The 16,286-nt window shown below is 48.6% G+C and overlaps 1 protein-coding gene across 3 annotated transcripts in view; it reads left to right on the forward strand.

Moving 5' to 3' along the window:
* Positions 1-9,131: 9,131 nt before the first annotated feature.
* mAChR-B (muscarinic acetylcholine receptor) overlaps positions 9,132-16,286 on the forward strand; it is a 110,748-nt gene continuing 103,593 nt past the window's right edge. For 2 of the 3 annotated variants that reach the window (XM_055071117.2, XM_050178878.3), the window contains exon 1: positions 9,133-9,296. The gene's annotated coding sequence lies outside the window, so the exon portion shown is untranslated. Of the gene's footprint in view, positions 9,297-16,286 lie in introns of all 3 variants that reach the window. The other variant, XM_050178879.3, reaches the window with a different exon arrangement.

The following is a 16,286-nucleotide window of genomic DNA, read 5'->3' on the forward strand; positions in this document are numbered from 1 at the left end:
GTCATAAAATCGTCACGTCCGTGCCAGAGGCAGAGAAGGTTGGACACATTATCAAAGTCATCGCGGACGACGCATGCAACCTCCTGGTCTTTAGAAACTTATCGTCTGTCGACGCCATCATGAAGGAATGCCGCCGTTTCGAGCAGGCGAAGAGTCGCCGTATATACAATTAGTTTACACGGCTTCCAAATACTGTAGCGACCTCTTCCTGTACCGACTCCATCGACCAATCTAGCTTGCCACCTCCAAGCGAAAACGTGACCCGAATTGTACACCGCGAACTCGAAGCAGCGTTTCCTGCCTCGCCTCAACCGATGTCTTGGAACAACACTGCTGAGACGATATCGCTGATCCAGTCTGTGGTTCGCCAGGAAATCGCTAATATGGGTCTTCCCAATGCCTGCTCCTTGAGTCGCCCTGACACCCGCCCTGCTCCTATGGCTCGGTCCTATCGCAGTCCACTTCACAGTGTCCGTTATCCCTACACTACCAGGAATCCATCGGACTGGCGTACACCTGACGACAGGCCGATCTGTTTCTGCTGCGGCCGAATCGGCCACGTTTCCCATCACTGCCGGAGCCGTTGGCCGTACCCTCCTCGAAACACCTTCCGGAATTCAAGTTCGCTCCGAAGATCCTCACCCCGTCGTTTCTACGACGCTTCCGACGCCACTACCTCGACTCGCCGCTATGCTCGCTCGCCCTGACCTCAACGTCGCCAGCCATGTCTGTCCCAGCTTCACCGCTCGCCCTCGCCGACTTACCCAGGACCGTCCTAGCAGGAAAACTAGGCAATGCGGCACTTCGAGGTGGTGCTGCAATGCCGGATTCGCCGCAAAATCCTCCTTTGACGCTGTTTGCAAGACATAACCTTCTTGACGTCCAAGTTGATGGCACACCCGTCACAGCACTCATAGATACAGGAGCACACATATCGATTATGACCAGTCGCCTACGCCGCTATTTAAAGAAAATTGTTACGCCTGCCGTTACTCGGTTCGCACGAATCACCGACGGTAGCACGGTGACCGTGGTCGGAATGTGTACTGCACGTGTGAGCATTTCCGGTCGCCATACTGTCGTCCTTTTCACTGTGCTTGACCAATGTCCCCATCACCTCATACTAGGCCTAGACTTCCTCTGGGCCCATTCAGCGCTCATCGATTGTTCCTCAAGTACTGTGCGTCTTGACCTGCCTCTAGTGAACGTTCCTCTGACACTACACGAAATTCGCCTAAGACCGACTGATTTTGTTCACGTTCCACCACAGGTGTTGACATACATCGAAATGTCGCCTTCTACGCCTGTGCCCGATGGTGATTACATCTCCGCTACCATAACTACCATCGTTCTCACCCACAACTTTACTGTCCCGCATACAATTCTGAGGGTCACAGACAATCGCACGTATCTCCCTGTGGTGAATTCCGGGCTCGCTAAGCAAATCCTGCCTAAAGGTATCACCCTGGCTACAATCACTGCTTTAGAAATTAGTTGCGTTGAGGCTTTTGCCGTCGACGCTTCCTGTGAGCCTTTCCGGTCTGACAAATGTACTGACAACGACATTAGGAAAATGATTGCCCCGAATCTCACTCCTACGGAGACTGAACAGCTCTGCAGTCTATTGCTTTCCTACAAGGATATATTCGACTTGAACAACCGACCCTTAGGCCAGACGTCACTTGTCAAACATCTTATCCATACAGGCGATAATCCACCCATCCATCGGCGGCGCTACCGAGTCTCAGCTTCGGAGCGTCACGTCATCAAAACGGAAGTAGACAAGATGCTAGCGAAAGACATCACTGAGTCATCGTCAAGTCCCTGGGCGTCCCCTGTCGTGCTGGTCAAAAAGAAGGACGGCTCATGGAGATTCTGCGTCGATTACCGCCACCTCAACCGCATCACGAAGAAGGACGTCTACCCACTACCTGGTATTGATGGCGCCCTTAATTGCCTATACGGGGCACAGTATTTCTCGTCTATCTACCTGCGGTCCGGATATTGGCAAATCGCTGTCGATGATCTCGATCGTGAAAAGACCGCCTTTATAACGCCTGATGGTCTTTACCACTTCAAAGTTATGCCTTTTGGGCTATGCAACGCTCCGGCTACCTTTGAGCGTATGATGGACTATTACTCCAAGGATTCAAGTGGTAGACTTGTCTGTGCTACCTAGATGATGTTATTGTGTTCTCGCCCTCCTTCAGCACACACATTGAGCGCCTTTCAGCTGTACTTGCCGTTTTTCGCAAGGCCGGTCTACAGCTCAACTCCAAGAAATGTAACTTCGGCCACCATGAGATTACTGTTCTTGGACATGTCGTCAATGCGACTGGCATCCGACCGAACCCAGAGAAAATTCGCGCCGTGAAAGAGTTCCCTGTTTCACGGTCCGCTAAAGATGTCCGAAGTTTCGTGGGCCTTTGCTCTTACTTCCGCCGCTTTGTTAAAGATTTTGCCACCATAGCACGCCTTTTCACAGATATCCTGAAGAAAAGTGCACCGTTTTCACGGGGAACTTCTCAGGCCACCGCCTTTACTCGCCTTACCACCATGCTCACCACCCCACCGATTTTAGGACACTTCGCTACTTCAGCCCCTACAGAGGTGCGCGCCGATGCCAGTGGCCACGGAATCGGTGACGTCTTGGCACAAGTTCAACACGGCCATGAACGTGTCATCGCGTACGCTAGCCGTCTTTTGTCACCTGCGGAGCGGAACGACTCTATTACCGAGCGCGAATGCTTGGCCGTTGTGTGGGTAGTGGCGAAATTCCGCCCCTATTTATACGGCAGGCCCTTTTCTATTGTAACGGACCACCACGCCCTCTGTTGGCTTTCGTCCTTAAAATATCCCACAGGGAGGCTTGGACGATGGGCTCTGCGGCTGCAGGAGTATTCCTATTCGGTGGTATATAGGTCTGGTCGCCTACACAAGGACGCCGACTGCTTGTCCCGTTGCCCTGTACACACGCCCGCCAACACCGACATGGGCGCTTCCGCAAATGTTCTTTCCGTTTTCCAGCTTTTGGACATGGCCAACGAGCAACGCCATGACGCTACTTTGAGGACCCTCATTGACCGAATGGAATCTGTTCCTACTGATCCATCATTAACGTGCTTCGTCCTCAACAACGAGATATTGTACGGACGCAGTTTTCATCCTGGCGGTCCTCTCCTTCTCCTTGTCGTTCCTCAACACCTCCGCTCCACCGTGCTTCAGGAGCTTCATGGCGCCCCAACTGCCGGACACCTTGGGTTTGCTCGCACTTACGACCGCGTGCGCCGCCGCTTCTACTGGCCTGGCTTCGCTTGCTCTGTACGGCGCTATGTATCTACTTGCAAGCCCTGTCAACATCGCAAAAAGCCAGCAACGCTTCCTGCCGGGTACTTACAGCCCATCGACATTCCAGCTGAGCCTTTCTTTCGCGTGGGTTTGGATCTCCTTGGCCCTTTCCCTGAGTCCAGCTCTGGAAACAGGTGGATCGCTGTCGCTACTGATTACGCGACGCGCTATGCCATCACTAGAGCACTTCCCACGAGCTGCGCAACTGACGTCGCAGATTTCCTCCTCCGCGATATCATTTTAGTACATGGCGCCCCACGACAGCTTCTTATTGACCGCGGCCGCACTTTCCTCTCCCAAGTCATCGCCGATATACTACGCTCATGTTCTACCAAGGACAAACTGGCTACTTCCTATCATCCCCAGACCAACGGCCTTACTGAGCGACTTAATGGGACCATTACAGACATGCTCTCGAAATACGTTTCACCCGACCACAAGGACTGGGATGTGGCTCTCCCTTATGTCACGTTCGCCTATAATTGATCACGCCACGATACTGCTGGGTGTTTCCCCTTTTACTTACTCTTCGGTCGTGACCCTTCTTACCATTGGACACTTCACTTCTCTCGATAGAGGATTCGAGGACCGAGTATGCCCGCAACGCCATCACCCACGCTGACCATGCGCGCCAGCTTGCCCGTACTCGTCTGTTGGCATCGCAGGAATCTTAACGGCACGCTTACAATCGCCGCCATCGTGACACATATTTTTTACCAGGCTCTCTCGTGCTACATTGGTCCCCCTGCCGCCGAGTGGGGCTCTTCGAGAAACTTCTTCCGTGCTACAAAGGCCCTTATGTGTTCTACGTCAAGTGACCAATGTCACTTACGAGATAATCCCCGTTACCTCCGACATGCCACCCGGTTCCACATCACCTGACGTCGTACACGTCTTTCGGCTTAAACCTTACTATGCCCGTACCGACGGCCCCGCCTGAAGCACCGGGACGGTGCTTTTTCTGGGTCGTGTTATGGTTGATATATATCAACGTACATTAGTGTTTGATTTTGCGAACTTCTGGCTTTTCTCCTAATTTTGCGTTATTAGTTCATTATATTACTTCTATGCGCCATCGAGTAGCTGTTCCTATTTCCATGTGACTAATTATTTTTTGTTTCATTTCAACAATGTAGAAAGAAACGTCGACCGACAACTCCACCTCGCTTTCCTGGTGTAATGAACCAGTCAACAATTTTGACGTTTCAACAATGCTTGACGTTTCATTACCGCTGCACGACCACTCCCATCATTACTCACTGTAAACCATACGTCTAAGACGCAAAACACACGCCTTCGCCAGTAATTACAACCACAAGCGCCAAAGTTCTTGGTGAACGGAATTGCAAATGAACCTTAAATTTTGTTGCAGTCGATGATTATACTCTCGAATTGAAAGGTGCAGAGGATACTTTTTTCGCACGACTACATCGTTTGTGACCTTTGTCACCGGGTTAGTGAAGCAATCGCGAGAAAATTCCGCGACATTTACGTGTCTTTCGTGCTACAAAAAGAACTTTTGGGGTCAGTTGTTCAGTTTCCCACAAATATTTAGAACGCTAAACATACGACAAAAGTTTTTTCGCGACCTTGAGCGCGCCGGTTGTAAGGCGATGAGGCACTGAGTAAGTTGCACGCAGAGCCCACAAGTCCATTTGCAGCCGTATGCTTATGGGAATGAATTTTATCGCTGTCATCCGATTCCGTCAATTTTGGAGGACAGATGTACGTTTCGGCAGCGAAGGAGTTCATGTGGTCACGATGTTCACGCTGTCATACCACTGAGGGTGGGTGGACATGCAACGTCACACGACCTACCACCAGTCCACCACATGGGTCTCCGAAGAGTAGCTTGTGAATGACGGAGAGCGGGACTGAGCCTGGGTATAGCTGAGTTACCATTTAGTTCACTAATAAAATTACTGCAAGGAACTCTAGATTTGATATCGTCGAGCTGCCATGGGAGTGACAGATAGTGCACGATTTTGTCCTGCCTTCGTGCTTACTGTTTCTGACGTTCTCGCAGTGTTAGTCGCTACACTTTAATGTCAAAGGAATCATACTTCTTTAAGCACATGAAGGTAATACATTTCCGCGGACATGCATAATTACTGCGAATTGTGGCATTTACAACTCAACATTTTGTTGTAAGCAGTTCATTTGCAAATCCAGAAAGACGTTTTGAGCCAGAAGAACGAAGCCGAGGCAAATCAAGTGTGCTAATTGTCATTCCTATAGTGGCTCAAACGCCACACTTGAAGTTCCAGCAGGCGATGATTTTATCGGAATATGCCGTTGGCAAACCAAGTTCGTTGCTTAGAACGTTTCGGTGGGTTTATATCCCTAACTGCCTTTTTACTCCGAGTTACATTATTTACACTAGAAAGTTCGCTCATTGCAAGTTATCCCTTATATTGAGATATCTGTTGTAGGGACATTCCAGGTTACCACGACATGAACAGACGGTGTTGTACCGTTTGTGACTCGGCATCGCCTTGACCAACTCCTATGCTTTCCTTATAAGAAATGAGACATTAAATAATCGAAGAATTAGAGGCCCATTAGATTGCTTTCAGTATTGCCTAAAATATTTAACAAGGTAATTTCCAATAAAATCACGGCTACACTTGAGTGTGGTCAAACAAGAGAACAGGCTGGCTCCAGAGAGGGGTTTTACAAGGGTTGATTGCTGGGCTAGTTGGTTTTCCATAATTGCGTTTCTCTTTGTCCATCCTTCTTGTCTCTGTGCTTTTTATTGCACCAAGTTACTAGTTAGGAGAGGGGTATCCTACAATGGATCACATCCACGTAATCAATCAGATAATTGAGAAATGTGCGGAGTACAAAGAGCCTCTCTCTATCGCATTCATAGATTATGAAACTGCATTTGATTCAGTAGAGAAACGATCAGTCATGCAGGCATTGCGTAATCAAGAGATACAGGAAACGTGCGTGAATATCTTGGTGAATATCTACGAAGACTTCACAGATACTTTAGTTCTGCTTAAGAAAAGCGGATAAATACATATAAGAGAGGGGGTCAGGCCAAGGAGACACAATTTCTCCAACGATATTCACTGCATTCTTAGAAGATGTATTCAAGCTGTTAAGCTGGGAAATATTAGGAACGAGGATCAACAGCGAATATATCAACAACCTTCGGTTTGCAGATTATATTGTCAGGTTCAGCAATGCTGGGGACAAATTGGAACAACTTATTGAGGACCTTAAACGATCGAGAAAGCGTAAGAGTAGGGTTAAAGATGAATATGCAGAGGACAAAGCTAATGTTCAATAGCCTGGTAAGAGAACAAGAATTATACGTGCAAGAGTACGTTTATCTAGATCAATTGAAAAGAGGGGACCCCGCTTATCAGAAGGAAATTTACAGAAGAATAAAAATGGGTTTGAGCGCATACGGCGCGAATTAAAGAATCATAACCGGGATTTTACCGCTGTCCTGGAAAGGTGTAAAATCATTGCATTCTTCCGAATAAGGACAGGATCTGCTAGTACACCGGCCTAGTTATTTAAGTTGGGGCGAATCAATTCTCCGAACTGTACGGCATGCAACGAGACAGGAGACATTGAGCACTTTTTGTGGTGCTGCCAGAAATTCCAAGATGAAAGGGACGCTTTCCGGAGGAATCTGCAAAAAAAGGACCTTCCGCATGCGTGCCTGCACCACCTTATATTTCCCGAAGGATCAGTTATAGCCCGCAAAGAAATTTCACGTCTCCTTATCGAACTCTTAAAAGAGACGGGTTTGATGGACATATGGTGAAACCCTTCAGCGGTATTGTGCGAGACGCTCGGGCGGAGCAATTGCCTGCCTTGATCGCCAGGCTAAACCCGCCTGTTGCTACAATTCACCACCACCACCACATCCGGTACTAATGTATGGGGTGGAAAGTTGGAGGTTGGGTTAAGAGACAGGGAGAGGGAGGTGTGGATCAGAGGACGAATTGGGTGGTCGATATTCTAGTTGATATTAAAGAAAAAAAATTCAGCTGGGCAGTCTATGTGATACGTAGGGCAAATAACCAGTGGGCCATTAGAGCTACAGAATGGGTACCAACGAAAGGCAAGTGCAGTCAAAACGACGGCAGAAAATTAAGTGGGGTGATGAAATTAGAAAATCTACAGGCGGCAAATTGGAATCCCCTAGTGGAAACCATGAGTAATGGGAGATCGCTATGAGAGGCCTTTGTCCTGCAGTGGACATAAAAAAGACCGATGATGATGATGATGATGATGATGCCTTATTTATTGGAATCGCCAACAGCCCGACGTGCGACACGTTCGGCTGTGATGTGATGCTCCCACATTTTATCTATGCTTGCCCGCGCTATAGTGCCAAGCGGCAAGTGATGTGTAGGATGCGGGACGAATTGGACAATTGTCTAATCTCAGAACAAGATGTTCTAGGCCAGTGCTTCCAAAGAAACTCCGCGCACAAGGCTTTATTCGCGCTACCCAGGTTCCTGCGGTCTACGGGCCTTCACGATAGTCGTTAAGAGCGCCGCCAACTACTGCTCTTTAGTGTACGCGGTTGAATAGATTGTGGTCGTATCTCTTAGTCTCTCTCTCACTTTCCATTCTCTTTGTCTTTTTATCTTCTTACCCCTTTCTCTCGTGCAGGGTAGTCAACCGGAACTACCTCTGGCTGACCTCCCTGCCTTTTCATGCATCTATTCTCAGGACAATGGCCTATGGCGACTGCCCTGTGTGAACGCCTTTGACTTGCTCAGTCCCTCCGCGTGCGTGCGCGAGCTTACCGCATCTTTCCTCCCCTCCGTCCCTCTCTCTATCCCATCTTTCTATTCCCTCTTTCCCGTCCCCCAGAGTAGGGTAGCCAACCAGACGCATTTCAGGTTAACATTCCTACCTTCTCTCTTTCATTCCTCCTCCTCCTCCTTTCTCACTATTTCCAGGCGAATTATCGCTGTAGCCGTCGTCGACACCGTGATGTTCCGTATGAAGTCCAAGTGTGATAACATGTATCGCGCTCCGCGCGTCTTACGCTGTGGCTGTGAGGAAACGTGTGCGAGGGTGAACCGAGAAAGATGGTGACTTAGTGCTGAAGTTCACGTGATCAAGCGCACCCAAGGCAGGGGTGGGTGGGTGGGTGGAGGTGAGCGTTCGTCTCCGTTTGATGCGCATAGCTTGGCCGTGGCTGCGCACGCTGGTCCGCGCGGCTAAGCGCATAAGTGACCCGTGTTCCCTATCTTACAGGTGATCTCTGGCGTAATAGTAATGCTCTGTCTTCCCTCACGCCTAGTGCTCAAGGTCACGTAATCTCAAGTTTCGTAGACGCGTTGAACCGAGAGTCAGCAAGAAGCGTTCGCTCCCCTCTGTTAGCGTTCTTCATGACGCCAGCGTTGTGAGAGCGAGTGTTCGCGGCTAGCACGCTATCTGTTCATGTTTCAACTTGCGCACGTGACACGACGCTTGTTAATTTATTTGGTAAGCAAGCGGCTTACGGCCGATGAAATCACGCCTCTTTGTGTAGTTGTCTATAATACGTCGGCGAAACTGCGACTTCTTTTTTTTCTTCGCCTCCAATATATTACAGAGCCGTAATTTTACTCGGTCTCCGCAGACACCAGTGCCATGGTTCCCTACGGTACTTTTTTGCAGGGAACTTAACACCAATTTAGCGAGCCTTCGGTTCGTCTTCGTGCTTGCTCCGTTCAATGGGGAGGGGGCGGTGCGCTGCGCTCAGCGGCCCCGGGGCGGCGCTAGGTGCCGCGCCGTAGTCGCTGCCCGGCATTCGCGTGCGAAGGCTCTTCTCCGCCCGCTGCTGCTGCTGCTTTCTGGCCGGTGTGCCGCGCGCGCTCGGCGCCTGCGCCCGGGGCCACTGCGACGGCGGCGGCGGCGGAGGGAGGAGGGCGGCAGCGGCATGCCTGCAGAGCGGCGGACCGCAGCGCGGCCGGACGGCACCACCGGTGAGTCGCGCGCGCAACTGTTGCCCGCACTCCCTCCCCACGTGCGGGCGGGCGGGTGTGCAGGCCGGCGCGGCTGTCCCGCGACGGCACGACCACCGCACACCGCGCGTATCTGCTTGTCGCGAGAGTTGAGGACGAAGAAGAAGCGGTTCGCGACGACAGCGGCGCTTCTTAGAAACGCGCGAAGAAGGAGCGCGTGCATAGTATGCACCACTTAGCGACCAGTGTCTTGAAGCGGCGAGCCTTACTTCCTTACTTTTTTTCTTCTTCTCCTACCGCGCGGGTAAATTTGGCGATCCGCTGCGGACAAAGAAGCCGGCTTGTTTGGTGGGCGACTATACGTTGTACTGCCTTCCCGTTACCCTCCGCACTCCCCCGGCCCTTATTCCCAGGCAACGGCGGTCGTGGCACACTTGTGGCTGTCTATCGGGCGAGATGAACCGAGTGACACTGCTTCGCGTGACGCGCCGAACACCGCTCTGGCTTTCTCCGCGTTTTACTTTTTTTCCTCCCCCTCTTCTTTTCCCTTTGCATTGCGCGCGTACGCTCGCTTGCCCTGAGCGCTTGTCGATTCGTGTAGGGTCACGCACAAAATCGAGGCTGCTGCTAAATATCTACACGACCAGTCGCGTGAATTCCGTTTTTTTTCCCCTTCTCTTCGCTCTCGTTTGCTTCTCAACGCGCCGTTTATGTCACGTGACTGCGTTGCGTTTGACACGTTTTGTCACACATCGACGGCGAGCGTCGTACAATGGATATTTCAAGTTCGTTCTGCCCGTGCGGCGAGCGATGCGAAGCGAGCCCGCGGGAAAAGGTTTTGTCAACTACAGTCGCGACTATGACACGCGAGCAAATAACAGTGCGGAGAAGATTTATGGCGTTTGTTGAAGTCGCTGACGGGGTCATTCGATCTTTGTCTACGTCACCTGTCGCGAAACCTTCAGTTTAGAGGCGTTCGCAACCCCGCTTGAATGACTGAGCGCACTTACACAAGCATTAAGTTAAACCGTCGTCAAGCGACTTTGTTCTCAATCGAGCCCCGTCGCATTTCCTTCTGTGGACCAACGCTTGCCAACTTTTCCAGAACGCACCGCGCGACGCGACGATGCGACTGAATACGCTGGAACCGGGATATGTATCCGATGACTTAGTCTCGAAGGAAGGACTTGCGATTCCGTCCCTATCGCCGCCCGTGAGGACCGGCGTACCTGTAACCTGCCAAACGCGGAAGAGAGACCAATCGGCAATCCATTGATGTCAGATAGGCTACTGCACGCACCGCGCACAGTCACGAGGTGCGTCTACGACGGTGCCAAATGCAATGCCGCACGCTGAACTGAAGTTGCCCACGGGGTCTGCCCGTCGTGGCACGGCTTTTGGTGAAGGCGGTGGCTCGCAGTCACGGCATGTGGCGTGACAGGACTAAGCAGAAACTATACAAGCAATACATTAACTTCAAGTTCAGCAGTACCTCCTGACCTCTGGAGCAAGAAGGAGGAATCAGCGCTGTGTTTGCCTTGCACAGTTGGTCTATTATATATATTTTTTTTCTCTTTAGCCAACTGGTTATTAGGGGTGTGCGAATAGTGATCCTTTAGACCGAATCGAATAGCGCCAGAAGCGAATAGAATGTCGGATACTTTTCGAATATTTTTCGAATAATGAAATGCGTTATCACAATTAATATAAAACGATGTTCACATCCCAGTATTCCTAAAGCTAGCAAGTTTCTATCATTACATAGTACTTTAAGAAGCGTTGTTAATTAAAAGCACAAATGGAGCGTAAGGAGCAAACAACGAGTTTCTTCGCATGTAAAGGGCTCTTCACAGAATGCGAATGATCGTTGTGCTGCCTGTAATGTGTGGCTACCTAAGTGACGTAGCCTATTCCACAACGCAGTTTCTTACGTTTTATGTATGTACCATGCCGGCGGGGGTGAAAATTTACCGCACTTTTGCTTCAAATTTATGTTCATTTGGGTGCAGTTGACGTTTTGAAGTTGACGTTTTGGCTGCTAATAGCTATTGCCTTATTTAAACCAAGCCTGAAGGGTACGTCACGTACGCAAGGTCTGGAGCGCATGGTATGTCGCTAACGGTATAATATATCCTTCCGGCTACAGAAATGCGCCTAAACGACATCTAACTCAAACATGAAAAGTTAGATAATTTTAGCGCAGCGTCATCGGATTACGTAGCGCTTAAATTTTGCGCCGTATTCTAAGTTCTCCCGCGCGTCACACTACACCAAGCGGTCCTACCCGGATAGGGGCGCTAACGCTAAGGCCGTAACGTTATACTACTGCCTTCTAAATGATGACATCAAGAAGCCAAGTATGACATTGCGTGTCATACGGTACCGCCCACACGAACCCAGGCCTGACGCCCCAGGTGCTGCATTTCACTGCTTGACTGATGACCCTGAAACTGTAAACCCACTGATTGCCCTGGCTTAGCTCTTTATTAACGGGTTATTTTAAGTCGCCGCATCCTCTTATGATTAACTGTATGATGCTCATGAACAAATATTCTCGGTTCCACCGATGCAGTCGGCCTTTGAGACAGACTTTTATACCTCGAAGTCAGCAGCCGAAAAGATTTCAAGCACTTTTCACTCTTCGGTTCACATTGCTGTGAACAAAAACTCTGTAGCTGTGTCTTTTCTAAGATTAGGGATGTTTTCTTTTTATTTATTTATTTATTTATTTATTTGTTTATTTATTTTACATACTTTCAAGGCCCGTAGGCGCTAGAGAAAGGCATAGTACATACACAGAAAAAGAATGCAGAACAATGAATAAAATATTTGTTAGATGGCATGGGGAACAACAGTCTTGAACCTCGATGCATGTGTAACCGTGGCGACCGATGCGGAAAGGTGATTCCAGGCACGTACGAGGAAAAAATGAGTAATGGTACGCATCTTCTTTTTTTTTTTTTGCGTAGACTGTCGTTCCATTCTGTCGGACTGAACTTTTAGTTAAACACACCCGTGACCAATATGAAAGAGAACATATCATTTAATTTCAAGTAAGGATTTCTCGCGACGTGTGGATTCAGACCAGACGTGTGAACGGGGTTCAAATAGCTTTCCTGTTCAACACCGTATGGGAACTCCGCAGGTTCTTAGTAGTTCTCGTGCTACACCTGAGCAAGTTTACCGCGATAGCAATGGCGAGTCCTATCATTCAATGATTATTCATCAACATCCACGTGAACTAACTCCCCTTCCCGCGGTCATACGTGAGTTATTAGTACCTTGTGATCTAATGATGTTATCTATCTCTCCTCATGACCCTATGGTTTGTTAATTCTGTCTGACCCTGTAATACCCAACACATGACATACACTTCACTGAGTTTGTATCCTCGGAAGGCTTATACTGTTAATCAGGGGAATGTAAACGCAAAACGCATAGTTGCGTTGTTATACCTTGGAGTGAACTTTCAGCCGGGGATAGTTCAACGAACTAATGACTAATTAAAAGATTGCTATACTAAGTTCTAACTCAAATAACATTTCGTACTCTCCAAGGCCCGAATCAAAGGTGAAGAATTTGTTCCAATTTTCAATGCTCTGAAACTGTGTTTGAGCATTATAGTGTTAACCTACGAGGCGCCATCTATATGAGTTTCTACCACAGAAGTTATTACTGACCACTGTCAACCAGTAGCGCCACAGCATGACGATCGCATTTCGGTGCTCATAGCGCGTGAACAAAGTTCCCAACATATTTTGTCCTTCTTGTCGTCTCTGTCGCGTTGCAACTCTTGCGAGGACGCCGACGATGTCAGGAACGATGTCGCGCCTTCGATTACATTGTCTCCGGGGTTGGATCACCGAGAAGTTTGCGCGTTCATAACCAGAAAGGGCCGGTGACAGCCCTGTCGAGTAATGTTGCATTAAAGCTCTTTCAAGAATAGACGCTCGTTTCTGTAGTGAAACGTAGCATTAGTGAAAAAAACAAAACAAAACAAGCGATATTGTGATACAAACTAAGAAAACATCGTTCAATAAAATGAAGAGTCTTTTTTTTTTTTCGCAGGAACTCTGGAGATATGAGGTAGCGAACAGATGAAGCCATTTCTCTGGAATGGTTTGTGAACCGAACTCAACGAAATATTTTATGTCTTCAAGTACAGAGAGAAACGATAACTTCTGCTCGCTAGTGTTTTGTTTTACTCCAGCTATTTTCTTCGGTATCATCCGTACCAACTTTCATCAGATTCAGGTTACTGGAGAGATTCCATGGCTTTCGCAGGGGCTACCTAGCTAACGTAGCTAGCTTACGTCACAGGCGTCGCGGCAGAGATACAACCTTACTGCTGCGTGGAAATATGAGCAACAAAGCGTGATAGCAGTGGAGTCTCCTAAAAAGTGGTGAGGACAACCCTATAGGGCAGAGAAAAAAAAAAGAAAGTGTTTCTCAGCGGTAACTACCTCGCATGAAAGAGCTAAAATGCAATATCCAGCTGCGCGGCCACACATTTGCTCTCAAGAACACATCAGGCAGCGTCATTTTCTTATCACTCCTCTGCATTAACTTGGGCATGCGTACCACTGTAGCGAGACGGTTGACTGTCACCGGAGCTGAGTCCCGCGATGCTTGGCGCGCCAGAGTGGTTTCACCGGTGAGACTCTCGTGCGACTCTCATCGGGGCTTCCTTCCACTTCTACCCGTTGAGGTCGAATCTCTTGTCACAGCGCTGTGACGAATTGCGGCCTCGGGACGGGAAAATGGAGCACAACGCAGATGCGGCGGGGCATCTGGCGGCAAGAAAGAGTCTCCAGAGGAGAAGAGACAGGCCGTTTGGAAGGAGAGCGGGCACAACCAGCTTCGCGTTCTTCCCGTCGGCATTACGAAGCAAGCGCGCCTCCCAGACGCCCGCAAAAAGCATGGAGGTCAGATGAACTCGGGCCAGCCAGCGGATAACCACCTCAACACAATATCCCAGGAGCGGGACACATTGACTAACAATAGCTCGCAATGAATAGAAAATTTCGTCCAAAGAATCGCTTCAGAAGTGCCGCTGCAGTTTGAATTAACTCCATTCAACGTCCGTACATGTTGTAAGAGAGTAACGAATTTGCTGGATGCTCCGAGAAGGTGGTTAAACCGATTGTCATCATTAATTGCAACAGCACTTTCTTTTAAGCGACGATGGTAAGAGATTTTGGTCTCTTTTTTCGTACTTCCGAACGAGAGTTACGGATCTTAGCACACGCTCTAGTTCAGATCGCATGAACGTTCCGACGTGCGAAATCAATCAATCAATCAATCAATCAATCAATCAATCAATCAATCAATCAATCAATCAATCAATCAATCAATCAATCAATCAATCAATCAATCAATCAATCAATCAATCAATCAATCAATCAATCAATCAATCAATCAATCAATTGCCAAATCTATTCCCGCCGTAAGCAATAGAGCGTTATAGCGAAATGACCCAGAAATGGAAATATTTATCTGAAGTTATCGTATTTTGTATTTCGAAGTATACTGAAACGCCAACATGACCCCGAAAGGACCGTTACAAGCGACTAGAGTATCTTACAAGCGACTCAGTGAAACGAAGACAAAACTCGCTTCAATAAGGGGAACTCGATGTACTGGCAAACGGCCAGCAAGAATGCTTCTCTCCGCAGAACACATTCCTTTCATGCTTGATTATTACTCTTTAACGTCACAAACCAATACAGGGCAATGAGATACGCCGTAGTGGAGGGCTGCCCGTTGTTTCTGAATGCTTGAGGCTTTTTAACCTCCTAATGTAGAAAAGACAGCTCATGGACATAATGGTTTTTCAAGTTGGTTTTTGTTGCCGACTGGTATGTTATGAACGCATAGAACCAAGTTTCGTTTAAACACCACGATCAGACGCTGAGAGCAATATCTCTACGTACGTGGAAGAAGGAACCATCTCCTCGGGTTTGTTACGATAAAAACGACTTTTCTTTGCCGGGGAAAAAAGTGGAAAAAGCAAAGCTGCCGTTATGCAGCTTTTATGTTGCCATGCCACGCCCGCCACTTATGTACAACAGTGTACTTATGTGATAAATAAACATTAATTCAAATTTAATACCAAGAGGTGAAGTTGTAACGTCGTGTATGAGGTTGACGCGTTGATGTTGAATTTTAGATTTCGATGCCATATCATGGTATTCGAAAGCCCCTCACAGTCGCATTTTTTCGTACGTGAAAACACGATGGTCTAGATCAAGTCACTCTCAGTTTCTGCCTCTGCTGACGGTAGCACAATACGATTAAGCCGTTTTCATACAGTTTCGCATGCAGCTGACCTCATAGCCTGACTCAATATTTGACGCAATCGCTTCCAAATTTAAAAACGATTGGAGGTAATGTGAAATAAAATGTGCTAGGGGCCTCGGGAGGCTTCATTCCGCACGTGGGTCGACTCACAGGCTTTTTTTTTTTTAAATTCTGCCTCTGTTAGGAATGCCTGCTTCCGTTCGCTCGACGTACGGAACCCGGCAAATTCGATGTCAATCGCGTTATTCCCTTGTTTCTCTATTTTCGTCTGCGTCATAGGCGAGATCGACTTTCGAGTTAAAGTCACGTGACACATCTCTCCACCAGTTGCGCGCATACGTGAATCAATGATCAGTAGCGAACCGCAGCTTTTGTCTACGTTCTTCCACGTTCACTGCGCTGACACACAATCGGGAACGCGGCTGCCGCTGTCGAGAATCGAACCCGCAACTTCTTGTCCGACAGAAGAACGCTAGAACCTATGTAGTCACCGCGCTGGCTTCTGCTTCTACATGCTGTACACAAATGAACCGGCAAGATCCACGCAAGTATGCGCACGACAGGCGTCTCGTTTGCCTCGGTCCAGTTTATTTCGCAACACTCCACGACGACGGTGCCTCCTCGACCAAATTGAAGCAGGTTAGGAACGACGCCCCGCCGTGAACACAATTGCAGAAACAAGCAGAGAGAGAGATTTGTTCAGGGAGCGTG

Source organism: Dermacentor andersoni, chromosome 5 (assembly GCF_023375885.2).
Source record: "Dermacentor andersoni chromosome 5, qqDerAnde1_hic_scaffold, whole genome shotgun sequence".
Lineage (NCBI taxonomy): Eukaryota > Metazoa > Arthropoda > Arachnida > Ixodida > Ixodidae > Dermacentor > Dermacentor andersoni.